Source organism: Narcine bancroftii, chromosome 12, assembly GCF_036971445.1.
Source record: "Narcine bancroftii isolate sNarBan1 chromosome 12, sNarBan1.hap1, whole genome shotgun sequence".
Classification (NCBI taxonomy): Eukaryota; Metazoa; Chordata; class Chondrichthyes; order Torpediniformes; family Narcinidae; genus Narcine; species Narcine bancroftii.
In genome coordinates this window covers 35,403,036-35,428,828 of record NC_091480.1, presented here as the reverse complement: position 1 = coordinate 35,428,828, position 25,793 = coordinate 35,403,036, and the positions used below count along the sequence as shown (strand labels likewise).

Genomic DNA, 25,793 nt, shown 5'->3' with positions numbered 1-25,793 from the left:
GAGTCGGGCGGGGAGGAGAGACCGGCAGCGCGAGTCGGGCGGGGAGGAGAGACCGGCAGCGCGAGTCGGGCGGGGAGGAGAGACCGGCAGCGCGAGTCGGGCGGGGAGGAGAGACCGGCAGCGCGAGTCGGGCGGGGAGGAGAGACCGGCAGCGCGAGTCGGGCGGGGAGGAGAGACCGGCAGCGCGAGTCGGGCGGGGAGGAGAGACCGGCAGCGCGAGTCGGGCGGGGAGGAGAGACCGGCAGCGCGAGTCGGGCGGGGAGGAGAGACCGGCAGCGCGAGTCGGGCGGGGAGGAGAGACCGGCAGCGCGAGTCGGGCGGGGAGGAGAGACCGGCAGCGCGAGTCGGGCGGGGAGGAGAGACCGGCAGCGCGAGTCGGGCGGGGAGGAGAGACCGGCAGCGCGAGTCGGGCGGGGAGGAGAGACCGGCAGCGCGAGTCGGGCGGGGAGCAGAGACCGGCAGCGCGAGTCGGGCGGGGAGCAGAGACCGGCAGCGCGAGTCGGGCGGGGAGGAGAGACCGGCAGCGCGAGTCAGTTGAGTGAGGGGGGTAGGGGAGAGAGACCGGCAGCACGAATCGGTCGAGTGAGGTGGAAAGAGACCTTCATCGCGAATCTGGCGGGGGGTGGGGGGAAGAGAAAGAGACGATAGTGCGACTGGAAATGGGTGGGGGTGGATACGGCAGCACAATGCAGATGGGTTTAAATCTGGCTTTCCAAAATCCAAAATTCAGAACACACTGTTCCCCCCAAGGGTTCTGGATAAAGGATCATGGACCTGTATTATTTAAGCTAGGTACATGTTACTTTTATAAACCAATTACGAACAAACTTTGTGGACTAATTTGATATTACAGCTAAAAATCAGAACTGATTAAAGTGAAGTGCAATCAACCTATCTTCCTTTCCTTGCATTCATTGTCACCAAAACTAGGAGCTGATTGTTGACCTCAGGAAGGGAAAGCCATTGTTTCTGTAATCACATATTCAAAGCTTCTTCCTTCTGGTAATCTCAGTCTGTTTCCCAATGTATCCTTTAAGTAGGCTTTCAGTTGATGGTATGGAAACATTGTACCATGAGTTATTCCATATTTGTACTTCATTTGTTCAAATGTTAATAAATTATTTCCCAAATAACAATTTTCTATTCTTTTAATTCCTTTTCTCTCCCATTCTCTAAAGGAAAGGTTATCTATTGTAAAAGGGATTATCTGATTTTGCATCAATAATAATTTGGTAGTTGGTAATTTGTTTTTTTTGCTTTCTAAGTGAATCTTCCATATATTAAGTAAATGATGCAGTTCTGGTGAGCTTTTATATTGCACCAGCTTTTCATCCCACTTTTAAAGTATATGTTCCGGTACCTTCTCCCCTATTTTATATAGCTCTATATTAGTCCAATCTGGTTTTTCCCTTGTCTGATAAAAATCTGATAAATACCTTAATTGTGCTGCTCTATAATAATTTTTAAAGTTTGGTAACTGCAAACCACCTTGGTTGTATCTCTCTGTTAATTTATCCAATGCTATCCTCAGTTTCCCCCCTTTCCATAAAAATTTCCTTATTATTCTCTTTAGTTCATTGAAGAATTTCTCTGTTAAGGGAATTGGTACTGATTGAAATAAGTATTGTATCCTTGGGAAGACATTAATTTTAATGCAATTTACCCTCCCTATCAACGCTAGCAGTAATTCTTTCCAATGTTCTAAGTCTTCCTGCAATTTCTTTATTAGTGGCTGACAATTTAATTTGTACAAGTGGCTTAAATTATTATCTAACCTTATACCTAGGCATCAGTTTGCTTGTGTTTGCCATTTAAATGGTAATTTAAAAAAAAATTCTGTATAATCCGCATTACTCATTGGCATCGCTTCACTTTTAATAAAAATATTTATAACAAACATGTACATCAAGCTGCAAGAGAAGAAAAATGATGAAATAAGCTATAAACCCAAACAAAAGTGGGAAAAAGATTTAAACAAAGATAAAAAATGAAATATGGGAAAAGTTGTGCTCTGGAACTATGAAGAATATAATAAACACAAGGTTACGCATGATACAGTATAATTGGTTACACAGGCTACATATCACACCCCAAACATTAAATAAATGGGACCCAACAGTATCAGATAGATGTTTTCACTGTAAGAAGGAAACGGGAACAACAGTACGTGCAATTTGGACATGTGAGAAAGTGAAAAAGTTTTGGGAAGATCTAAATCAGGTATTAAATAAAATCACAAAAAGCAACATACCAAAAAAAATCCAGAGATCTTACTTCTAAGTAATACAAGAAATAAAAAATTAGGCCTCAAACTGGATGAAGCTCAAAAAAGATTTAATATGATAGCCTTAGCAGAAGCAAAAAATTTATAACGTCAACTTGGAAATCAGAAGAAAGCCTGAGAGTACAGCAATGGTACATGGAAATGAATAAATATATTCCATCGGAAAAAATAACAATTTAAAAAATAAAGTCACATTATTTGAACAAATTTGGGAGCCATACGTGGAACATAACAGAGAGGGCTTGCCTCTGGCTTCCACCCCCTAAAATTATAGAATGAGAAGAAGATGAAATGAACTGACCCAGTGTCTAAAAGTAGATGACACAATTTTCTTGTTTATTTTCAATATGTGATGACATTGTTTAATGGGTTTATTGTATTGTATATGTTGAACGTTTAATGGGTTTGGAGGGCATGGGAAGGGGGGAGAAAATGTCAATGTGTATACTTTTTTTAAAGACTTTATTTAAAATTTTATAACATGAATACAATAAAGAATTACATTTAAATAAAAATAGAAAAAAAGAATTTAAAAAGGTATGATTACAATATTACATCAGAAAACTACACAAAATAACCCCCCCCGTTAATTGTAACACAATATTAATAGTCTAACTTAAAATTAGTCCAACCCTCCTCCCAAGATAGAGTGAAAAGTTAATAAAATTGACATTATATATGAAAAAAATACCCACTTACAAAAAAAATAAAACTTAACCTAAAACAATTCTAACAACAAAAAAAAATTGTCAATACTAAATTATCACACTTAAACATATATTTAAATCAAACTTAAATGCATATAATTAGCAAATGGAGTCCATTTTAACTTATAAAAAGACATCTTATCCTGAATTGAAAAAGATATCCTTTCCATAGTCAAGCAAAATTTCATTTCCAAATACCACTTATCTAAAGTTAGTATATTTCTATCTTTCCAAGTAAGTGCTATACATTTCTTAGCCACAACTAAGAAAATAAATGAAATCTGATAATCCTCTAAACCTAAATCGATTAATGATTGCATGTTCCCTAATAAAAATATATCGGGATCTAATACAAGATGGATATTATATAAACTGTTAAAAACAGATTGAATACCTTTCCAAAACTGTTGCAATCGATCACAAAGCCAAACAGTATGCAAAAAAGTATTGGCCGTCTGATCACATCGAAAACAAGAATCCAACTTACTAAAACCAAATTTTTTTAATGTCAATGTGTATACTTAAGAGGGAAATGTTTGTATCTATTTTGATTGCTATGGTTCACAGTTTGAATTTTTTTTTTTTAATTTTAAAAAAGGAAAGGAAAACCAGAGGTGCACAATCCAATGATCATTGGGAGATCAGAGGTGGAAAGAGTGAGTAAATTTAAGTTTTTTGGAGTGTCACTATCCCAGAGGATATTTCCTGGACCAAACACACCAATGGCATCATGAAGAAAGTACGTCAGGGCCTCTACTTCCTCATGAGTTTGTGGAGGTTTGGTCTGTCATCAGAAACCCTGGCTAATTTCTACAGTGATGTAATAGACAATACGCTGACTGGCTGCATCAAGATCTGGTAATGGAAACACCAATGCCCTGAGAGTAATGTCCTCCATATGGTAGTGGACACAGCTCAGGACATCACAGGCAAAACCCTCCACGCTACTGAGCACATCTTCAGGGAGTGTTCCCATTGGAGAGCAGCAGCAATCATCAAAAACCCTCACCACCCAGCACACACTCTATTCTCACTGCTTCCATTAGGAAAGAGTTATAGTACCACAAGACTCACACCACCAGGTTCCGGAACAAAGACTCACACCACCAGGTTCCGGAACAAAGACTCACACCACCAGGTTCCGGAACAAAGACTCACACCACCAGGTTCCGGAACAAAGACTCACACCACCAGGTTCCGGAACAGCTGTTACCGCTCCACCATCAGCTCCTCAACAACACACTCAGAGACTCATTTAAGGACTCTTACTTGTGTTATATGCTCCCATTTTTTTAGTTCATTTTAATTTATGTGGGACTATCACAAAAAAAAAGATTTAACAAACCTTGCAGGCTTTGGAGTATCTGTTAAACTGAGCTGGCAGGCTGAAGATCATTGCATTCCAAAATTGGATACATTTGAAGAGAACCAAGGCAGGGACCCTAAAACCCAAGTGAACAGACCATGTCACCAACAGATTAAGACTGAATATACAATTTTGCTCAAGGCCATTTTAAGGAGACACCACAGGAGCAAACAGCTCTCTGAAGAAGAAATACTGTGCTGCATTGGCCTCATACATGGTTATAGACAATCTGTCTGATTTCCTCCTGTTTGTTATAGAGGAATGAGAAGACCACACCAGGATCAAAAGTGTGAAGGTCACATTTTGTTTGACTGACCCACGAAAAGGGTTCTACTTACAGAAGAAATACTGTGCTTAGATAGTGAACAAATTGAGGGTTACTGGAGTTCGGAGGACCCACAAAAAAAAGCTTTGTGAGCAACACTTGCTTTGTGTCCCCATGACAAAAAAAGGGAAGTTTGGTTGGCACTCATTACGTTGAAAGGGTTTTGTAAGTTATAAACATTCTGACACTCCCCATCTCTTCCACCCATTCCTGAATTGCTAATTTCATCTTTCTTTTCTTTGGCTTGGCTTCGCGGATGAAGATTTATGGAGGGGGTAAAAAGTCCACGTCAGCTGCAGGCTCGTTTGTGGCTGACAAGTCCGATACGGGACAGCCAGACACGATTGCAGCGGTTGCAAGGAAAAATTGGTTGGTTGGGGTTGGGTGTTGGGTTTTTCCTCCTTTGCCTTTTGTCAGTGAGGTGGGCTCTGCGGTCTTCTTCAAAGGAGGTTGCTGCCCGCCAAACTGTGAGGCGCCAAGATGCACGGTTTGAGGCGTTATCAGCCCACTGGCGGTGGTCAATGTGGCAGGCACCAAGAGATTTCTTTAGGCAGTCCTTGTACCTTTTCTTTGGTGCACCTCTGTCACGGTGGCCAGTGGAGAGCTCGCCATATAACACGATCTTGGGAAGGCGATGGTCCTCCATTCTGGAGACGTGACCCATCCAGCGCAGCTGGATCTTCAGCAGCGTGGACTCGATGCCGTCGACCTCTGCCATCTCGAGTACTTCGACGTTAGGGATGAAAGCGCTCCAATGGATGTTGAGGATGGAGCGGAGACAACGCTGGTGGAAGCGTTCTAGGAGCCGTAGGTGGTGCCGGTAGAGGACCCATGATTCGGAGCCGAACAGGAGTGTGGGTATGACAACGGCTCTGTATACGCTTATCTTTGTGAGGTTTTTCAGTTGGTTGTTTTTCCAGACTCTTTTGTGTAGTCTTCCAAAGGCGCTATTTGCCTTGGCGAGTCTGTTGTCTATCTCATTGTCGATCCTTGCATCTGATGAAATGGTGCAGCCGAGATAGGTAAACTGGTTGACCGTTTTGAGTTTTGTGTGCCCGATGGAGATGTGGGGGGGCTGGTAGTCATGGTGGGGAGCTGGCTGATGGAGGACCTCAGTTTTCTTCAGGCTGACTTCCAGGCCAAACATTTTGGCAGTTTCCGCAAAGCAGGACGTCAAGCGCTGAAGAGCTGGCTCTGAATGGGCAACTAAAGCCTGCGTATCACATCTGCCCAAGGCCTGCATATCTCATTCATTTCAAGCTATGTAACAACATTGGTATTTTCTGAAACTGAAGTTGGAACTGCCTGTAGTGGCACACACACACACACACACATGTTTGCACATAGTTGAGGGTTAAGTTAGATAATTGCAGTTTAGTTTAGATAAAAAGTAAATTAGATTCAGTGTTATATCATTGTTAATTACAATTATTTTAAATACAATGCCAACTGTCTGGTCGGTAACAAAATTTTCTTTTTGTTCTCTCTGTATTGCAAAGCTTGACTTTTTTGGCTTCCAAGTTAACAGATAATCTGGTAGTCAAAGAGAAAATAGGGTTTCATTTTAGAAATCATTTTAGTTACCATAGGTTTTTATTGATTAGTTCTATTCTATTAACTTTTTTTTATAAAAACCTTCAGTCCAAGATATTGGCTTCATTCAAAGGTTAAGCTTGGGTATCCAATCTTTTTTAGATCTATATATTGACAAAAGCTTGCTTCTTTTGAACAATTATCTATTAAATTTAAAAAACCTGAACATCACTTTTTCATTATTTACAAATTAGAAGCATCTTAAATTCTTTAACTTTGAAACTTCACCAGGACTTGATCCTAACCTTATTTGGGAAGTTTAAGCCCTTTGTGAATCACTTTCAAGATCCAAGGATAGTTCCCTGGGTGACATCAAGAAAATACTTTCAACATCCATTTGCCAAAACTACATGGGATTTTGAAAAGTTGTTCACTCATCTTCCCTTTGTGCTAGGCATTCATTATTAAAATTTAAAGTGGTCCATCGAGCCCAATTTTCCAAGGTTCAGTTACCTAAATTTTATCTTAACATCTCTTCTAAATGTGATAAATGCATAACTGAGGAAGGTACTTTGTATTATGTGTTTTGGTTATGTCCTTCTAATTTCTGACAAGAGGTATTCTGCACTTTATAGTTAGTTCTTGATATTAGGGTTAACCTTAACCCTTTTTTGCTATCTTTGCAGTGAGTGGGCCAATAGATTTAACATCAAATTCTTCACAATCTCATGCAGTGGCTTTTGCTTCCCTTCTTGCAAGATGTCCCATTTTGCTGGGATGGAACAATGCTGTCACTCTTACTCAATGGTTGTCAGATGCATTGGCATGTCTTCCTATAGAAAAATAGTAGGCATTCAACTACTGCATGGATTTTAACTTTCTTTCTCTTTGGGATCCTTTTCTCAATTACTATCAAAACTTGTAGATTATTGATCTTTTTTTGACCCCATTGTTGTTGTTAGTAGTGTACTCCTTAACGTGGCCAGTTGCCCTCAGAGTGGGCAAAATTTTTTACTTAATTTTTTTTTCTCTTTTTTCCCCAATCAATAACATCAGTTCATGTGTACCTTGTTCACTGTTATTTGATATTTATAACTCGTTATTAATTTATTAATATCATCATCATATGTATCTATGTATTTTGCACGTGTTAAAACCAATAAAAGATTGAAAAAGGAAATAAAATCAGAACTGATTAAAGTAAAGTGCAATTAACCCATCTTCCTTTCCTTGCCACCAAAACTAAGCAGCTGATTGTTGACTTCAGAAAAGGAAAGCCAGAGGTATAGAATCCAGTGATCATTGGGGGATCAGAGGTGGAGAGGGTGAGCAAATTTAAGTTCTTGTGAGTCACCATCTCAGAGGATCTTTCCTGGGACCAACAGACGAATAGCATCATGAAGTAAGCAGGTCACAGACTCTACTTCCTCAGGAGTTTGTGGAGGTTTGGTATGGTATCAGAAACCCTGGCACACAGAGGTGTGGTAGAAAGTATGCTGACCGGTTGCATCATGGTCTGAGCAGAAAGCCCTCCAATAAGGTAGTGGACACAGCCCAGGATGTCACAGGCCAAACCCTCTCCACCATGAACACATCTACAGGGAACGTTGCAGTTGAGAGCAGCAGCAATCATCAAAGACCCTCACCACCCGACACATCCTCTGTTCTTGCTGTTACCATCAGGAAAGAGGTCGAGGTACCACAAGACTTGCACCACCTGGTTCAGGAACAGTTGCTACCCCCCCCCCCCCCCCCCCCGCATCAGACTCGACGACAAACTCAGACTCATTTAAGGAATCTTACTTGGGCACTTTGATTTTTTTTTTGTTCTCTGTATTGCAGTCTACAGTTCTTATTTTGCTGACATGCTTTACACTGTTCAGTTTATTTTTTGCACTACCAATGATGTCATATATATATATTCTGACAATAAATCTGAAAATCAATCAATCCAGATGATATTGCAGCAATAGAAAATAGGCATAATTGTTTTGAACATGGGAGTTCTATAAGAGAATAAACATTGGTTTTGATCAAACTAATAATGTAACTAATTTGATCAATGAAACAAATCAAAGATCTTGTGATCAAACACAATTCAACCCTTGTTTAAATGCAACTAAGCACCAAAGCTGACAAAAGTAAAGACATTTCTTCTTCGATTGTTAAAGCCATGTAACACAAGGCTAATTGCCTGCAATTGAATCGATTTCTCACACTAATACACATCTGCACATTGTTTAATCATTTTTACATTTGTTTTGTTGGTCAAGATTAAAGTGCCCATACAATTTATTTTTTATTTTAAGAGGCAATAGTGTAATCTGTTTACTACAAATACAAAAAGTTGCACCCAGACAATTTGAACAGGATTTTAAATAGCCAGGAATAGAGACTTTCAGACTGGTGCCAATAAAAATGCGCAAAGGTTTGTGTTTTGTCAAATTATAAAATCATACATACCTTTGGGATAAACCGGTCTTTTTTCCAGCATGGGGTACGCATCTCCAATTCCATTCTATAGCTGACTCTTAATTGTCCTCTGAAGAAGTCCAGCATATCATGCAATTCAGTGATGTTCTTCTAAAAAAGCATTAAATGCTGAGAAAGTTAGGGAAAAGGGATTGACAAAAATCAGGGTGCTATTTTGAACTCTGACCAAATAATTAGCAAGGACAAATCCCCATCATCTTCCAAGAACACACAAATAAATGCTTCATAAATGAAAATGATGGAATTTCTTAACAAGCCACTCATGGCTGGAACTACAAAAGTCTACACTGAAATCAAAACAAGAAATGTTAAGGGATTTATTATGCTGTAATTTAAACATACTGGATTTCAGCCATCACAGTTAAAGTTTAAGCCTGCTGTCAGACAGCACTAATAGATTAAATGGCAAACTTCATGGTATTCTCTTAGCAACAGACACACTTTTAGTAAGTCAAAAACTCAAACTCAGTCCTTCCATCTGAAGTCGCAACCGAAACAAAAATGGGAATCCCTGAGTAGTGCACCATCCTGAAAGATACCTGGTAAAGTGATTTTTGAAATGCTCACTTTACTTTTCGGCCATCATTCTGCAAATTTGTGACTAACCTGAATACTTGCAAATACTTTTTTAAACTATAGTATGCAGGATAGGTCAGTAAAATGGGAGCCAAGATAACTAATGTCAGACAAAAAGTGGGTATCAATTTTCAAAGATATAGGATACATTAATAAGGAGATGGTTAGCATGGTTCATCTTTAGCCTCGAGCAATGGCTGCCAGGAGCTCTGATAGGCAGGTTGCTGAAAAAGCTTAAAAAAAATAGCGGGGGGGGGGGTCAACTTTTACACACAATATATTAAAAATATCAGATTTTGGGACCAAAAATAGGAGGGTGCAAATGGAAGATAACAAACATCCAAATGACTAATTCCTGGATGTGGCATTCCAGGAACTGTCAATTCCAAAAGCAGAAAGACATGATCTTTCATGAGAAAGTAATGAACATTGATTATCTTTCATTTGCCACAAAATCCAATCCATCAGATGACAGTATTTTCTGCTCTTCGGCAAAATATTCCTTTCTTATTGGAAATGCACAAAGTAAAACAAAGTACAATTTATCTGTTTTTTTATATAACAATGGTTTGGCATAGAAAACTTATTTAAAAATCTCAAAAACATCAGCAAATGGTGCAACACTTGACTCGACGGGAATTAGCTTTTGAATTATTACTGAAAAATGAACATTCCATCTATTGCCAGAGTCCACAATGGCTTTTCATTTTACCAGATATTTTCACAGTAAAGTGTCATTTAATGAGAAACCTGGAACACACATTTCTGAAGTGATATCTTATTTAGAATCAACACATTATTGACTGGTTAAAGTAACAGATTGTGGATGCACAAAGTACTAGAAAAACTTGCTCCAATGCACTGGCAACTTCCACATTACAGCAGGCTTGTGTTCCGAGAAAACACCTTTCCTACTGAATTCCACGTTAATAGTAGAGATCCCTTCCTATGAATATTTCTCTCATATTAAGCCATTTCATCATTGATAACAAAAGGACCTATTACAAATTAACTGGGGGGGGGGGGGGGGAAGAGAAGAGGAAAAAGCAATAGACGATTGTTTAGAAAGTGAGGATTTTGCAGAAAGGGATGGGATTAAAGGATTAAAGTTCATGGAGAAAGATGGTGTAGATAATGGGTTACTTGAGATGACTGAGGAAGCAGAACAAAGGCCAAATAAAAGGATTACTTTAAGGAGCTGGGGTAAGAGCTGGCCATGAATACTCCAGCTCACCACAATGCAGTGCCTCAGTGTTGCACTCTCACACATTTGCATGTCTTCTGACTGGACAGATCTTGTTCATGATGGGCAAATAACAAAATTTGCATTTATCCCTATGGAAAATGAACCACATGAACTACCATCCATTACTATATAACAATTTACTATGTTACAAAAGTAATAATCCATTATGTATTTACTACACAAGGCCACAGTAATGAATAAAAGCAACTGGTGGCTGGATATGATGAAATATAGGGTTCTAAACAGGAAAGGGCTTTGGCAAATACTAGAGCGCATCGGATGCCCCCCAAAGTTCCTCAACATGGTTATCCAACTGCACGAAAACCAACAAGGTCGGGTCAGATACAGCAATGAGCTCTCTGAACCCTTCTCCGTTAACAATGGCGTGAAGCAAGGCTGCGTTCTCGCACCAACCCTCTTCTCAATCTTCTTCAGCATGATGCTGAACCAAGCCATGAAAGACCTCAACAATGAAGACGCTGTTTACATCCAGTACCGCACGGATGGCAGTCTCTTCAATCTGAGGCGCCTGCAAGCTCACACCAAGACACAAGAGAAACTTGTCCGTGAACTACTCTTTGCAGACGATGCCGCTTTAGTTGCCCATTCAGAGCCAGCTCTTCAGCGCTTGACGTCCTGTTTTGCGGAAACTGCCAAAATGTTTGGCCTGAAAGTCAGCCTGAAGAAAACTAAGGTCCTCCATCAGCCAGCTCCCCACCATGACTACCAGCCCCCCCACATCTCCATCGGGCACACAAAACTCAAAACGGTCAACCATTTTCCCTATCTCGGCTGCACCATTTCATCAGATGCAAGGATCGACAACGAGATAGACCACAGACTCGCCAAGGCAAATAGAGCCTTTGGAAGACTACACAAGAGAGTCTGGAAAAACAACCAACTGAAAAACCTCACAAAGATAAGCGTATACAGAGCCGTTGTCATACCCACACTCCTGTTCGGCTCCGAATCATGGGTCCTCTACCGGCACCACCTACGGCTCCTAGAACGCTTCCACCAGCGTTGTCTCCGCTCCATCCTCAACATCCATTGGAGCGCTTTCATCCCTAACGTCGAAGTACTCGAGATGGCAGAGGTCGACAGCATCGAGTCCACGCTGCTGAAGATCCAGCTGCACTGGATGGGTCACGTCTCCAGAATGGAGGACCATTGCCTTCCCAAGATCGTGTTATATGGTGAGCTCTCCACTGGCCACCGTGACAGAGATGCACCAAAGAAGAGGTACAAGGGCTGCTTAAAGAAATCTCTTGGTGCCTGCCACATTGACCACCGCCAGTGGGCTGATATCGCCTCAAACCGTGCATCTTGGCGCCTCACAGTTCGGCGGGCAGCAACCTCCTTTGAAGAAGACCGCAGAGCCCACCTCACTGACAAAAGACAAAGGAGGAAAAACCCAACACCCAACCCCAACCAACCAATTTTCCCCTGCAACCGCTGCAACCGAGTCTGCCTGTCCCGCATCGGACTTGTCAGCCACAAACAAGCCTGCAGCTGACGTGGACATTTACCCCCTCCATAAATCTTCGTCCGCGAAGCCAAGCCAAAGAAGAAACATGATTAGATTAATGGGTGAAGAATAATGAAAATAACTGTGGCGAGCCATGGGATGACATCCTGTTAAGATATGAGGTTATGAATAATTGGGCGCAGAAATGTGATTAAGTCAGGACTATAATATAAAAAAAAGGCAGTGTCCCATAGCAACAGGCATTTCAGAGCCCAGGCTTCGGTTTATCTCAGCTTTTGTTTGCAAATAAAGGCTTAAACCTTTCCGAAGAATTCTCCGCGGTTCCGGACTTATTTTTGGACATCCAGAAAAAAAAATCACAACATCCCCCATTGAATTTAGTTTTTTATCTTCTTAAAAATCAAAAAATCTCATATAGGAGAGATTAATCAAAATACATTTTAAACAAGGTGTCCGCCAAGTATTCAGCAAGATAGAAGCACAGAACAAAACGCCACAAAATGAATTGACATTATGTAAATAAATCCATATAGCTGATTTGAAAGTGGTAATAATCCATAACTTCAGAATAATGCTTTCAGTTAGGAAACTGTTTCAGTCGCTTACAGGAAGTGTCAACTGACACAAAGCGAACTTTGTTACCAAAGGGTGTGGTTGACAAAATGTGACAAATAAAGGAAGAGTGTCATCTGCTCCCCTACACTAGTACCCCTACTCAAATAAAATCAAAAATGCATCAATTCCTGGCAAAATCATGTGGGCTCCATTTTGTAATCCCTGGTAAGGAAGAGAAGGAGAATTAAACCTTGTTTATTTAAAATGTAATTTAAAATGACAACTTTTCAGTTCGAGGCCCATCAGTTGAGTTTTTCCAGCAGTTTGTTTTTATTTAATTTCCAATACCTTCAGTTTCTTTGATCACCGACAGAAAATTGGGCAATTCTTGATGAAGGGCTCAAGCCCAAAACGTATTTTGACCTTCGCTATATAAAGGGCTCTGTTTGACCTGCTGAGTTTCTCCACCATTGTGTGTTTTTACTTAAAAACTCTTAATCTAACTGCAGTCAATCACAGAACTCAATCCATGTGCACAATGGCACCAGATCAGGTGAGGCATGTGCACAAAGCCACCAAGTTTCCCTGCCAATCCAAATTTCTTGCTCTATTTGTACCCGTTCCCTCAACTACATTGCAATTTGAGTGGCTGCCAGTAGCAGTGCTGAACTTCTTCCTGAGGACCAGCAGATAATTATTATTGCTGCTACAAATCTCAGCAGAATGGCACAAAGTATCTTCTTAAAGAAAGAATGTCCTTATTTAACGATTTCATTTAGCAACCCTAGATTTGACAACAGTGCTAGGTTTAGGACGGTGGTAAACCACTGTTGGCTGCTGCCGGCTGCACACACCTCCCTAGACCGATCTTACCCATAGACCTTTTCATGCTCTCCATTCCACTCTGCCTTGATCAGTCAATGAGGTTGACTGCTGTTCCCGTCTACAGTGAATAAAAAAAGCCCATCAGATTCACAACTTCAGTCTGTTGTGATTATTAATGGTGAATCAATTTTATTAACTATAATTTTTCAATAAAAAAGGAACAGTATCTGAAACCAGAGAAGCTCAACATCGACCCTTGATCGCCTGATGCCATGAACACATTTGGCTACCCTTTTTTTGAAGACTTCCTGGGGACCTGCTGATTTCATCACCATGGATGTTAACCCATTGAGAGTTCTCTTTTCACAAGTCAGATCCTAAGTATTCCTAATGATCAGTGATGTCAGCTTGTACCCAGCGGCCATGGAGACTCTGAAGGTCCAGTATCGCAAGAAAGTAAACGAGGCCTACGCACGCACCTCCTGGCCACCAGAAAGCAGCGACCCAGTGAGTCAAGCACCAAGTACCTGTGGGCCCTCTGGAACCTATGCAGAGTATGTGACTGTAAGGCCATGTTGGTCGCCCAGAATCCTGAGGACCTCATCAAGAATGCATAGGTGGCCGACATTCGCTCTGGGTACATATGCCAGAGACTCCTTGAACAAAGGTTACCGGATCTACAGAGGGCAGTTGAGATGACAGAGATTGGGGGATGGCCCTCCATAACTCATACAATTACTCTTGGTCGCCATAGGTGCCGTTATCCTGGGGCGGGGGAATCGTCCTGCACCATGAGCTCACAACATCAAAATCCTCTAGTGACCTGACTTCAACTGCCATTGTGGGTGGTGACCCCAATCGCCATGTCTGCGGAGAGGTTAATCACCTGAGGAAACACTGCCCTACCAAGGTGGCGGTATGTGTTAGGTGCAGGAAAAAGGGATATTATGCCAGTCCAAACCATCTGCAAAAACTAGCAGCACTGTGTGTGGAGAGTCACCCCGATACTGCTAAGTGCCCACCTCTTAAAGTATGGTCCGCCAAACACAAGACATCACTCATGTCCAAATCACATAGAGCAGCCATCTATGTGTTATGACCCTGACTGTTGGAGGCATAGTTTACAAACATTTCAGGATATTTGTCATGCTACAACTGCTATTGGGGCTAGAGTTTCAGTGCCAACTCCAGAAAATTATATTGAAATTCAATGGGCCCCATTTCCCCCACCCCCCTCACCGTTTGCAACAAACAATTCAGATGGCCCCTTGCATACAACCTGTGGCCTCTCTACTCTCAGGGTCGACCACCCTCAACTGCTTTCCAACTTCACCCCTGACTGCAATTGGGTGGCCACCAGGAGTAGATGGTACTGTGCAGAAGACAAGGCAGTCATTAAGTTGGAGGTTCAGCACTTGTTGGACAAGGACACCAGAGGCCAGCAATAGCCCTTGAAGGGGCCAGGTGATTGTGGTTAACAAGGTGGAAAGAATACATAAACCAGTACACACAGCTTGATGTGTACCCCCTTCCCCACATATCCAATACGGTCATCAGACCGCACAATATCGGGTATTCTCCATGATTGACCTGAAGTCGGTGCATCACCAGCACCCGATCTGCACAGAAGACCGCCAGTATACTGCATTCAAAGCCTCTACCACTTCCTCTGGGTTCCTTTAGGTATCATCAACAGGGTCCCTGTCTTCCAGCAGGAGAAGGACCTCATATAAGCTGCGGGTCATCTTCCCATACCTTGATAACATGACCACCTGTGGCCACTATCTGCAAGGTCACAAAGCAAATCTCCGCTAATTCGTCCACATAGCAAAACTCTTGAACCTTACCTATAACAAGGTCAACTAGTCATCCTCAGCTGTTTGGTCGAGAATGACATCATTGGCCCCAATCCCATGTGTCCGTTGCTGGAGCTACCTCTCCCACATACTCTCAAAGCACTTAAGTGGTGCCTCGGGTTCTTCTCATATTACACTCAATGGGTCCCCACCATGTGGACAAGATTCACCCATTGCTCAAAGCCACCAAGTTACCCCACTGGCAGGGGCCCATATCAAGGACAACATTGCCAAGTCAACCTTGCACGCCATAGACAAATTCACATCATTTCAAGTGAAGAGAGATGCGTCCAAGTTTGCCCTGGCTGCTACACTCAACCAAGCGGGCAGACCCATTACCTTTTTCTCACGCACCATCCAGGGCCCTGAAAGTCCTCCTCTCCTCTGTTGAGGCGGCCCAGGTCATCGTGGAGGCAGTACACCACTGTAAGCATTACCTTGCCTGAAAACAATTAACCCCCCAAAGATCAGCAAGTGGTAACGTTCATATTTAATAATAAGCAAAGGGGCAAAAAAAAAACCAAGAACGATAAGATCCTCAGGTGGAGAAATACTTACAACTGCAATAACCTTGACCAGCCTGGCAAATTTAATGAATCCCCAAACGCTCCATCCCATGGGACTTGCGCTAGTGTTCAAATGGATAGGCTGCAGACCCTCAATAATAACCTTTGCCACCCTGGAGGGACTAAGTTTTTCCATTTTAAAGCTTGGAACCTACCATACCCTGTTGTGGAAGTCCAGACAATGACTAAAAACTGCCAGGTCAGTGCCGAATGGAAACCACAATTCTACCGACAATACAAGGTGCACCTGATCAAGGCTATCCACCCCTTCGAGTGCCTAAACATTGATTTTAAGGGATCCCAACCAGAATGTCTACTTCCTTACAATCATCGATAAATATTCCCGTTTCCCTTTTGCCATCCCATGTCTGGACATGACGACCACCACAGTTATCAGGGTACTCCAGAATATCATCTCGCTCTTGGAGTACCCCAGCTTCATCCCTAGTGACATGGGGAATTCATTCATGAGTGATAGCTGCGCAGTACCTGCTGGCCGGGGCATCGCCACGAGCAGGACCACCAGCTACAACCCTAGAGGAAATGGGCAAGTGGAAAGGGAGAATGGCACGGTCTGGAAACCATCCTCCTGGCACTGAGGTCACGAGGCCTCCCAGTCTCCCAATGGCAAGAAGACCTCCCAGACGCACTCCACTCCGTCCAGTCATTTTTATGTACAGCCACTAACAACCAGCCTCATGAACAGGTGTTTGCTTTCCCTTGGAAGTCTGCATCAGGGACAACACTGCCCGCCTGGCGATCCTCCCCGGACTGGTCCTGCTTCGGAAGCAATCCAAGACTGATTCACTGGTCTAAAGGGTCCGACTCCTCCATGCTAACCCCAGCATGTCTATGTTGTCTTCCCTGATGGGCACCAGGACATGGTCTCAATCCAGGATTTGGCACCACCAGGTGCCCCTCCAGCCACCACTGACCATCAACAGACACTCTCCCCTACTGCTACCTTACAGGTTCCTGAGCCTGCAGCTGATCACTCACCACTCATAGCTACTGTTGTCACTCCCTTACCCATCTTCCCTCCCCCCTTGAACTATAACTATTGATGACAGGCCAATCCACAAGCTGCTCAGGATGCTACAGCAGCCCCAACCCCCCCCCCCCCCACCAACCATTACCACATCATTTGCTGCAGCAAAGGTGACCCCCTGACAATCTGTAAAATGTCTACATGTATAATTGATTCAACTTTTTCCTTTCACCCCGCAGGACTCTTGAAAAGGAGGGGTGAATGTGGTGAACCACTGTTACGCTATGATTGACTGCTGCAGCTGGACCCTCCCTCCCAAGACCGATCCTACCCATTGCCCCTTTCATGCTCCCCATTCTACTCTCCCTTATCAGTCAATGAGGTTGATGGCTGTTCCCGTCTCTCTTGAATAAAAACCTCAACTTTAGTCTTTTGTGATTATTGATGGTGCATCAAGGACAATTAGATAAACCAAAATGAACACTAACAATACATTGTAAAACTAAAAAACATGATGGAAATCAGAAAAAAAATTCCTGAAAATACTCTGCAGGTCAGACTACATCTGTGAAGTGAAAAAGTCAATTTTTCATGTCAATGATCTTTTATGAGAACGAGAAAAGATCAGACTCTGATCTCCACTGAGTTTCCAGCACTTTCTAGTTTTTAAAACTTATTTCTTTTGTTTTCATTTTATTGATTTGTCATCTTGGTTACTTCAGGGTCAAGTATGACATTTCTACTCTGGTTTTGTGGATTTTGGATGTCTTATTAGGCCAATGTTAGGACCACACACTCCTCTACCAGTCTACCAGGTGGTGCCTATTCAGGCAGGCAAGTACTTTGTGATGTTCGCCTCCTACATAAGCAGTAAATGTTAAACTTTTTTTTCACCATTTCAGTTTTGATCCTTAATACTTGTTACCTATTGGTCTAACTATTTAAACTTTCATGCTATTCTCTTGGATCTGATTCCCCCCACCACCATTTTTATTGTTTCCCCCCCCCCCTTAACTCAGTTCAATTTTAAAAGTAATTTGAGAAGATGTCAATCCAAAAGAGCTATACACTCACAAGCTGAACATTTTAAAGATCCTTGATTATCCATAGCAATGAATTGATTATAATAAACACCCAATGAGTTCTTTAGTATATTTTACCAGAAACAAAGGATCACTTTTGCTCCAACAGACAAATGACTAGTATCCAACAATTGTTTCGGAAATAGGCCAAGACAACCTCCATAGCAAAAAATGTTTAGCCTCAAGCTAGGGATCAAAACAAATAGGTCTCACCATGACAGCTGTGCTCTCACACAAGCTGTATTGTATATTAGAGGTACCACAGGTTTCATTAGAAGTGCAATGGTTCAGAATCCAGAATGTGTATTAGAAAAAGAGGCCAAAAGGGGGAAATAGAAATAATGAACTTTGAAGTACAAACACAAAATTCTGGAGAAGCTCAGAAGGTCAAACGGGATCCTTTCTATATCAAAGGTAGAAATACATAATCAATGCTTCAGGCTCGAGGTCCTCAAGCTATGAGAGAATGCCGGCAGGCGTCTGAACGAAAGGGTAGGGGGAGGGGAGGGTAGCAAAGGCAAGAGATAATAGGAGGGAGGGAGGGTGGGGACAGCAGCAATGAAGGGGAGGCAAGGGGAATGGGAGGGAGAACTGGAAAGACAGGAAGGGGGGGGAAGAAAAGGCAAGCAAGTTTAGCATTTAATACCATTTGGCGGGAGAGTGTACAGATGGAAATTAAGGTGCCGCTTTTCCAATCTGCAGGTGGTTAGGGTGGGATAGTGAAAAAGGCCATGGACAGACATGTTAGCCTGGAATGAGACTCAGAAATGAAATAGTTGGCTGCTGGGAGGTCATTATGGTTGTGGACTGAGGAGGTGCTCAGGGAAGAAATCTCGGTCTCTCTGATGTAGAGAAGGCCACAAAGGAAGCACCGGATTCAGTAAAATAAGTCCATCAGATATACAAATGTTATTTCACGTGAAAGGCCCGTTTGGGGCTCCAGCCTGTGGTAAGAGAGATGTAGGTGCAAGTACTGCACTTCATATGACCACAGGGGAAGGTGCCAGGGGGAGGGATGAGTGCATGAGGGAATCACAGTCCCTGCAGAAGGACGGGAGGAGAAGGAAAGATATGTCTGGTGATGGAATCCTGGAGTAAGTGTTGGAAATTCCAGCTGATAATATATTGAATGTGAAGGCTAGTTGGGTGGTAGGTGAGGATGAGGGGGATTCTATGTTTGTTGTGTCTGGGGACAGAGGGGGCTAAGGTAGATGAGCAGAAAATGGAGGCAATGAAGGTGAGGGTGGATTCTTTCAAAAGATCTGGTCTGGAAACAGATGAGGCAGAGACAGAGAAATTAAGGATGGAATCCTTGCATTGGGACTTGGTGTGAGGAAGTGTAGTCAAGGAGTTAGAGGGTTTGTAGTACATGTTGGTGGAAAGCTCGCTAATTTCTCTGTTCAGCAGAAAAGATAAATGGTTGACAGGTGTATGGGTGGGGAAGAGCAGGTGCCAGAAGGGCCTAGGAGACAACAATTTTAAAAAAATTAAGTACAGGTAGTCCCCGACTTACAGCCATAATCAAATTGGTTGCAATTTGGGGACCTTGGCTGCCACGGGGAGCGTGGACCACTGCTTTCAATAGAAAATATGTACTTGTAAAATCAGTCGTATGTATGGGTGGACGTAACTCACGTACGTCAGAAGTCGACGACGACCTGTACTCAATTGGCTACAGAAGGCTTAACTTGCAGAAATCCAACTTCAAAAGATTAGGGGAAATTTGTGTCAAGTTTTTCATGATAGAATATTTACAAAAATCAAACACCACAGCAATTATGGAATATGGGTAAGAACTTATCAATTCAAAAGACAACCAGTCTTCAATAAGGTTCACATGTTACTACCTCCCTGCTGTAATCAAACAAAACTACTGCTTGAATGACGACAGGTTGCCAGTTCACAGTGGGAAGTCACTTAAAAACTGTTTTGAATATCAGATAATTTACCATGTAAACAAAAACAATGCAACTTTGTGATTCTGTACTATTGTATCCACATAGAATACAACAAATATATTTTCATGTTAATTGATCCATACTGAAATTGTTAATTTCTGACTTTGAACAAAATAGTTCACAGACAATTCTCAGTTATCAAGAACAAAACCCTTGCGTAACCCAGCACATTTCTGGGTCAAGATCAAACGAAAGTGTACATGCAAATTTGGCACAAAGCTATTGATGTCATTTCTGTTTTGGTGAAGAATAGCATATGTGGCTTAGTAAATCCCTTCATGCACATACAAATCCCCCCAACCTTCCTCCCCTTATTTTAGTTTACAAATAGCAAAAGTGGGAACGGACCTTTAGTTTTAAAAGAAAAATAATCTAGTAACTCAATTTAAATTAAAAGAATTTTTGACAAACACATTGTTACAGCTTCCAACATTGATCATAGCCTTCGGCTGCTTTCAACCCTTCTCCAATTTTTCCTTTACTCCATCCAATCTATACCAGCTCCAATGCGAAGGGAGTTAATATAATCCAATGTCTCCAGTCACCAAAGCCCTGTAAATTTGCTTCCAAATATTCATCCAGCTCCCTTTGAACAAAACAACTGAACCCATCTCCACTGATATCACTGGGAGCATATTCTATACCCTGAACACTTGCCAAATAAAAAAATATTTTTCTTCACATTCTTTTGACAATCTCCTACATTCTGATTCTTACATCTTTTTGAAAATTTTATTTATTAAATGATTTTGCATATATTGAAACATACAATTAATGACTAAAACAAACAATTAAAAAAATACATACAGGATATTTTAAAACTGACCCCTAACTACCCCGAAAAAGAGATGACCCATGATAACAAAATTCATCAATTAGCATTTATTGTTCTAGAAACTTGTTCCATTTTTAATTGCCAAGCTAATGCTTTATGAGCTCTTTCCCCTTATTCATATCTTTGTCTAGTTCTCTGTAATAACTTCTCAAATTTTATGTTTGTATTGAATTATATCGTAACTTCATTAAATATATTTTCGTAACTTCTGTTGAATTTTGCTGTAAATCTTTTTCTAAAATCTCTCCTCTAATTTAGTTACATCAGCTACATGTTTCTTAATTTTAAGCAGTAACATTAATAATTTTAATATACCCGATATACGAAAAGATCATAAAATTCAGGCCGAAATTGGGGACCCATCTTGTATGCCAAAATATACAGTATATAAAAATAATTTCAAGAATTGTTCAACAGTCTCACTGCTTAAGGGAAAAAGCAGTTTTCTCAACCTGGAAGACATGACTTTTATACCCCTGCACATCTTCCTTAAAGGTAGTATCTCAAAGATGCTGAGAGTTGGGTGGCAAGGGTCTTCAATGATCATCAAGCCCTCTTTAAGCACCTCTCACCTATAGATATCATCAATAGAGGGCAGGGAGACAAACTCCATGATTTTCTCAACCCTTAATCACCTTTTTACTGATCTCCAATCTGATGCTTTGTTGAGACTCCAACAGCATTGTTCATGGTGTAGAGGGAGTAATTTAACACTCAATCATATCCGCTGCCTCCAAGAATCGATTTCTTTCAGGCTCTCATCAGCCTCAATTCTTGCTTTAAAAGTCTTTCCCTGTTCACTTCTATGGAATGTTTTTCACTGCCCTATTAGGTTTGCTGCCAGTCTCTTCTAATGGTCTCCTTCTGCCTCATTTCCTTGTTTTATTTATCTTGTGAACATTCTGTAATCAGTTTGGCTTTCACTTTACGTTAACACCCCTCTATCATGGGAATTTCTTGATTGCATCTGAAATATTTCCATGTTTGACGTCTTTTTGTTCAATTAAGAGGTTTTGCTTAAAATTTTAAATAAAGTCTTCAAAAAAAAATTAAGAGGTTTTGCTAGGTAAGCTTTGATTCTAATATCCAGAAATTTATAGCCATTGAAAGATCTCTGAAGGGACATGTGGTGTGTGGAGAAAAATGCTGCTGAGGTGAAGGATCAATGAAAATTTTTAAAAGGTGTAACAGGCCAACTCATGTCGTTACTTGGGGCAGATCAGTTTTCATACTATTGAAATGAGCTTTCTTCCAAATGACAATATCCTTTCCTATAGCCTATATTTTATGACATTTCAAGATATTCCTCCAAATAATTGTGCCACTTGTCCTGGCTCTTTTCACAAAGACAAGCAACATTATCTTCTCTATTGGACCAGACATCTAAGAATCATCATGTTTTGAGGAACAATAGAATTCTTTGATCAAGTTCCACAATTTTGCATGTTTAACTGCATCTGCAGATTATCAACTTAAACAATGGGTACATGAACTATAAATTTTATATTGATTCTGTCCAAAAATATCTTGTTTAACTATTCCAGTCCTTCTTTCTCATCTCTTTCCTCCCCCCACCCCCTCAAAGCCATCTTTTGCTCCTCAGTATTTCTTTCTGGGGGCGACATGGTATAGCAGATAATGCAATGCCTTTACAGTACCAGCAATCAGGACTGGGGCTCAAATCCTGCACTGTTTGTATGTTCTCCCCCTGTCTGCATGGGCTTTCTCTGAGGGCTCAGTTTTCCTCCCACTGTTCAAAAACATACCGGGGTATAGGTTAATGTTGTGTAAATTGGGTGGCACGGACTCTTGGGTTGAAATGGCCTGTCTAAATATTAATACTCGTGGACTGAAATGACAACTATGATCCAAATGCTTCGAATGCCAGTTACTCAAACACAAATGTCTGTTTAGATTTGATTACCTTCAAAGTTAATACAGTGTCACTGGGAACAACACACCTCACATTGTACAAGTCACGCATTTAAATTCACACCACATCAATGTCTTGCAAAAATGGCTTCCCCACAAATATTGGTCCTAAGAGAAAATCATCTGCTTATATCTAAAGCCTAAACTGTCACAAAAACAGTCAATACATGCCTACATGCCAACATTCCTATAGCATCCGATCACCTATATTAGAGGATGGTCTCTGGCAGGGGAATCCAGAATCAGGGTCCCAGTATTGAAACAAGGGCCAGCTATTCCAAACCAAGATGAACTTTTTCCCCAGTGAGGTGAAAAGCCAAGGGAAATATCCTTCAAAAGCAGCATTGAGGAAGCATGCAGGACTGGCCGAATAACTTGCTGCAGCTATTTCTAGCCTTCTTTAATATTGCCAGTATAAAAGGCACAAGATACCAAACAAACAAATGAAAAAAAATGACTAATATTGAGCATCTAAAATACATAATTTTTCAATGTTTATTTATGGGCAAATCATTTCTGAATTTGAAAGTTCTGGGATTAATTTGTCAAACTGCACAAACTCCTCAAAAAGGAAAAAAAAGGCAAGGGTTGATGGAATCATGATAAATTACCATTTAAAAATACTTAAAACTGGAGTCAAATTCCATCAGAGTGGAAAACTTTCATAGACGTCTCGAGTCATTCAGACAGGGCCGCAGGAAAGCAAACTGCTGCATTTCACGGAAGCTTTCAGTCCAAGAGACGACCCCGACGTTAAATAGAGAAGCATTTACACGTTACAGATGCCTCCGTCCAATTTAACGGTCGAACTAAAAATAGACAGATATATATTAAAGGGAACTTCTGTTATCCACTGCAGAGAGAAAGTGCAGACAGCGGAAGAAGCCCTTGGCTCCGTCTCCGTGATTAGTGCCTTCACAATGTCCCCTTTATTTCTTCTCGGCGCTTTCCTTCGCCTTGATGCCACGTCGTGTCCCCGGACCTCTCCGGCGGGGCTCCCTGACCTCGTGGCCGATACTCAGATCGCTATCCGGGGGGTGGAAGGAGGGCTGCAGCGTGGTGAGCCCACCGCGAGGCCGCTCCTTACCCCCGGACACTTCCAGCTCTCCTGTTACTCCCCTCCCCCGAAGGGACCGGTCTCTCTCGCTCCCTCCCTCCCCCGAAGGGACCGGTCTCTCTCGCTCCCTCCCTCCCCCGAAGGGACCGGTCTCTCTCGCTCCCTCCCTCCCCCGAAGGGACCGGTCTCTCTCGCTCCCTCCCTCCCCCGAAGGGACCGGTCTCTCTCGCTCCCTCCCTCCCCCGAAGGGACCGGTCTCTCTCGCTCCCTCCCTCCCCCGAAGGGACCGGTCTCTCTCGCTCCCTCCCTCCCCCGAAGGGACCGGTCTCTCTCGCTCCCTCCCTCCCCCGAAGGGACCGGTCTCTCTCGCTCCCTCCCTCCCCCGAAGGGACCGGTCTCTCTCGCTCCCTCCCTCCCCCGAAGGGACCGGTCTCTCTCGCTCCCTCCCTCCCCCGAAGGGACCGGTCTCTCTCGCTCCCTCCCTCCCCCGAAGGGACCGGTCTCTCTCGCTCCCTCCCTCCCCCGAAGGGACCGGTCTCTCTCGCTCCCTCCCTCCCCCGAAGGGACCGGTCTCTCTCGCTCCCTCCCTCCCCCGAAGGGACCGGTCTCTCTCTTCCCCTCCCCCTCCACTCCACTCCACTTCCACGAAGGGACCAGACTCTCCCCCTCTCCCCCCCCCCCCCCACCCCCCACGAAGGGACCGGTCGCTCTCTCTCTCTCCCCCCCGCGTCCATCCTTGCCTCGACCCCTCGCTGCCCACCTGTGCTATTCTCCGAAGGACGTCCCGCCGCTCTCCCCGACGTGGCGGCAGCTCCCGCTCGCTGAGCTGCCGAGGATGCTGCGGCCACGCCTCACGTCCATGTCAGCGAACCGGTCGCCCTTCCCGCATCTGTTCGAGCGTTAGGGTAACGAGGCCACATCCCACCCCCGGGCGCCGCCCCCTGGGAGTCCGCGAAGTCTCGCGAGAGCAGTCCCCTGCCCGTGTCCCGAGGCAGCTTGTGGAAGTCGCGTCACGTGCAGCAATCAATAAGAAATAACCTTTGCGCGACTGATGTGTGGTGATCGAGTGCTAGTGATACTCCTGACCACTAGAGGGTGTCGCAGATGAATGCTGCTCCCTGGATTAGATACAAAAAAATGGCTGCACCACAGCTGGTGACATGGTCTTTGCCCTCAGACAGCTCCAAGAAAAGTGCAGAGAACAAAACAAAGGACTCTACATCACCTTTGTTGACCTCACCAAAGCCTTCGACACCGTGAGCAGGAAAGGGCTCTGGCAAATACTAGAGCGCATCGGATGTCCCCCAAAGTTCCTCAACATGATTATCCAACTGCACGAAAACCAACAAGGTCGGGTCAGATACAGCAATGAGCTCTCTGAACCCTTCTCCATTAACAATGGCGTGAAGCAAGGCTGTGTTCTCGCATCAACCCTCTTTTCAATCTTCTTCAGCATGATGCTGAACCAAGCCATGAAAGACCCCAACAATGAAGACGCTGTTTACATCCGGTACCGCACGGATGGCAGTCTCTTCAATCTGAGGCGCCTGCAAGCTCACACCAAGACACAAGAGCAACTTGTCCGTGAACTACTCTTTGCAGACGATGCCGCTTTAGTTGCCCATTCAGAGCCAGCGCTTCAGCGCTTGACGTCCTGCTTTGCGGAAACTGCCAAAATGTTTGGCCTGGAAGTCAGCCTGAAGAAAACTGAGGTCCTCCATCAGCCAGCTCCCCACCATGACTACCAGCCCCCCCACATCTCCATCGGGCACACAAAACTCAAAACGGTCAACCAGTTTACCTATCTCGGCTGCACCATTTCATCAGATGCAAGGATCGACAATGAGATAGACAACAGACTCGCCAAGGCAAATAGCGCCTTTGGAAGACTACACAAAAGAGTCTGGAAAAACAACCAACTGAAAAACCTCACAAAGATAAGCGTATACAGAGCCGTTGTCATACCCACACTCCTGTTCGGCTCCGAATCATGGGTCCTCTACCGGCACCACCTACGGCTCCTAGAACGCTTCCACCAGCGTTGTCTCCGCTCCATCCTCAACATCCATTGGAGCGCTTTCATCCCTAATGTCGAAGTACTCGAGATGGCAGAGGTCGAC

At 43.0% G+C, this 25,793-nt stretch overlaps 1 protein-coding gene and 1 long non-coding RNA gene across 5 annotated transcripts in view; one reads left to right on the top strand and one right to left on the bottom strand.

Annotated features, from left to right (window-relative positions):
* The window catches only part of LOC138747487 (uncharacterized), a 49,569-nt gene extending 32,372 nt beyond the window's left edge, over positions 1-17,197 (top strand). Inside the window, exons 1-3 of one of the 2 annotated variants that reach the window (XR_011347513.1) lie at positions 693-792; positions 3,590-3,647; positions 17,049-17,197. This is a non-coding gene — a long non-coding RNA (uncharacterized lncRNA). Of the gene's footprint in view, positions 1-692; positions 793-3,589; positions 3,648-17,048 lie in introns of those variants that run through there. The other variant, XR_011347514.1, reaches the window with a different exon arrangement.
* The window catches only part of LOC138747486 (carbohydrate sulfotransferase 12-like), a 34,450-nt gene extending 9,800 nt beyond the window's left edge, over positions 1-24,650 (bottom strand). Inside the window, exons 1-4 of one of the 3 annotated variants that reach the window (XM_069906749.1) lie at positions 24,434-24,650; positions 23,228-23,425; positions 8,679-8,798; positions 4,337-4,433 (exon numbers count right to left, since the gene is read on the bottom strand). The gene's annotated coding sequence lies outside the window, so the exon portion shown is untranslated. The remainder of the gene's footprint in view (positions 1-4,336; positions 4,434-8,678; positions 8,799-23,227; positions 23,426-24,433) is intronic. The other 2 variants (XM_069906748.1, XM_069906750.1) reach the window with 2 other exon arrangements.
* Between the last annotated feature and the right edge of the window lie 1,143 nt (positions 24,651-25,793).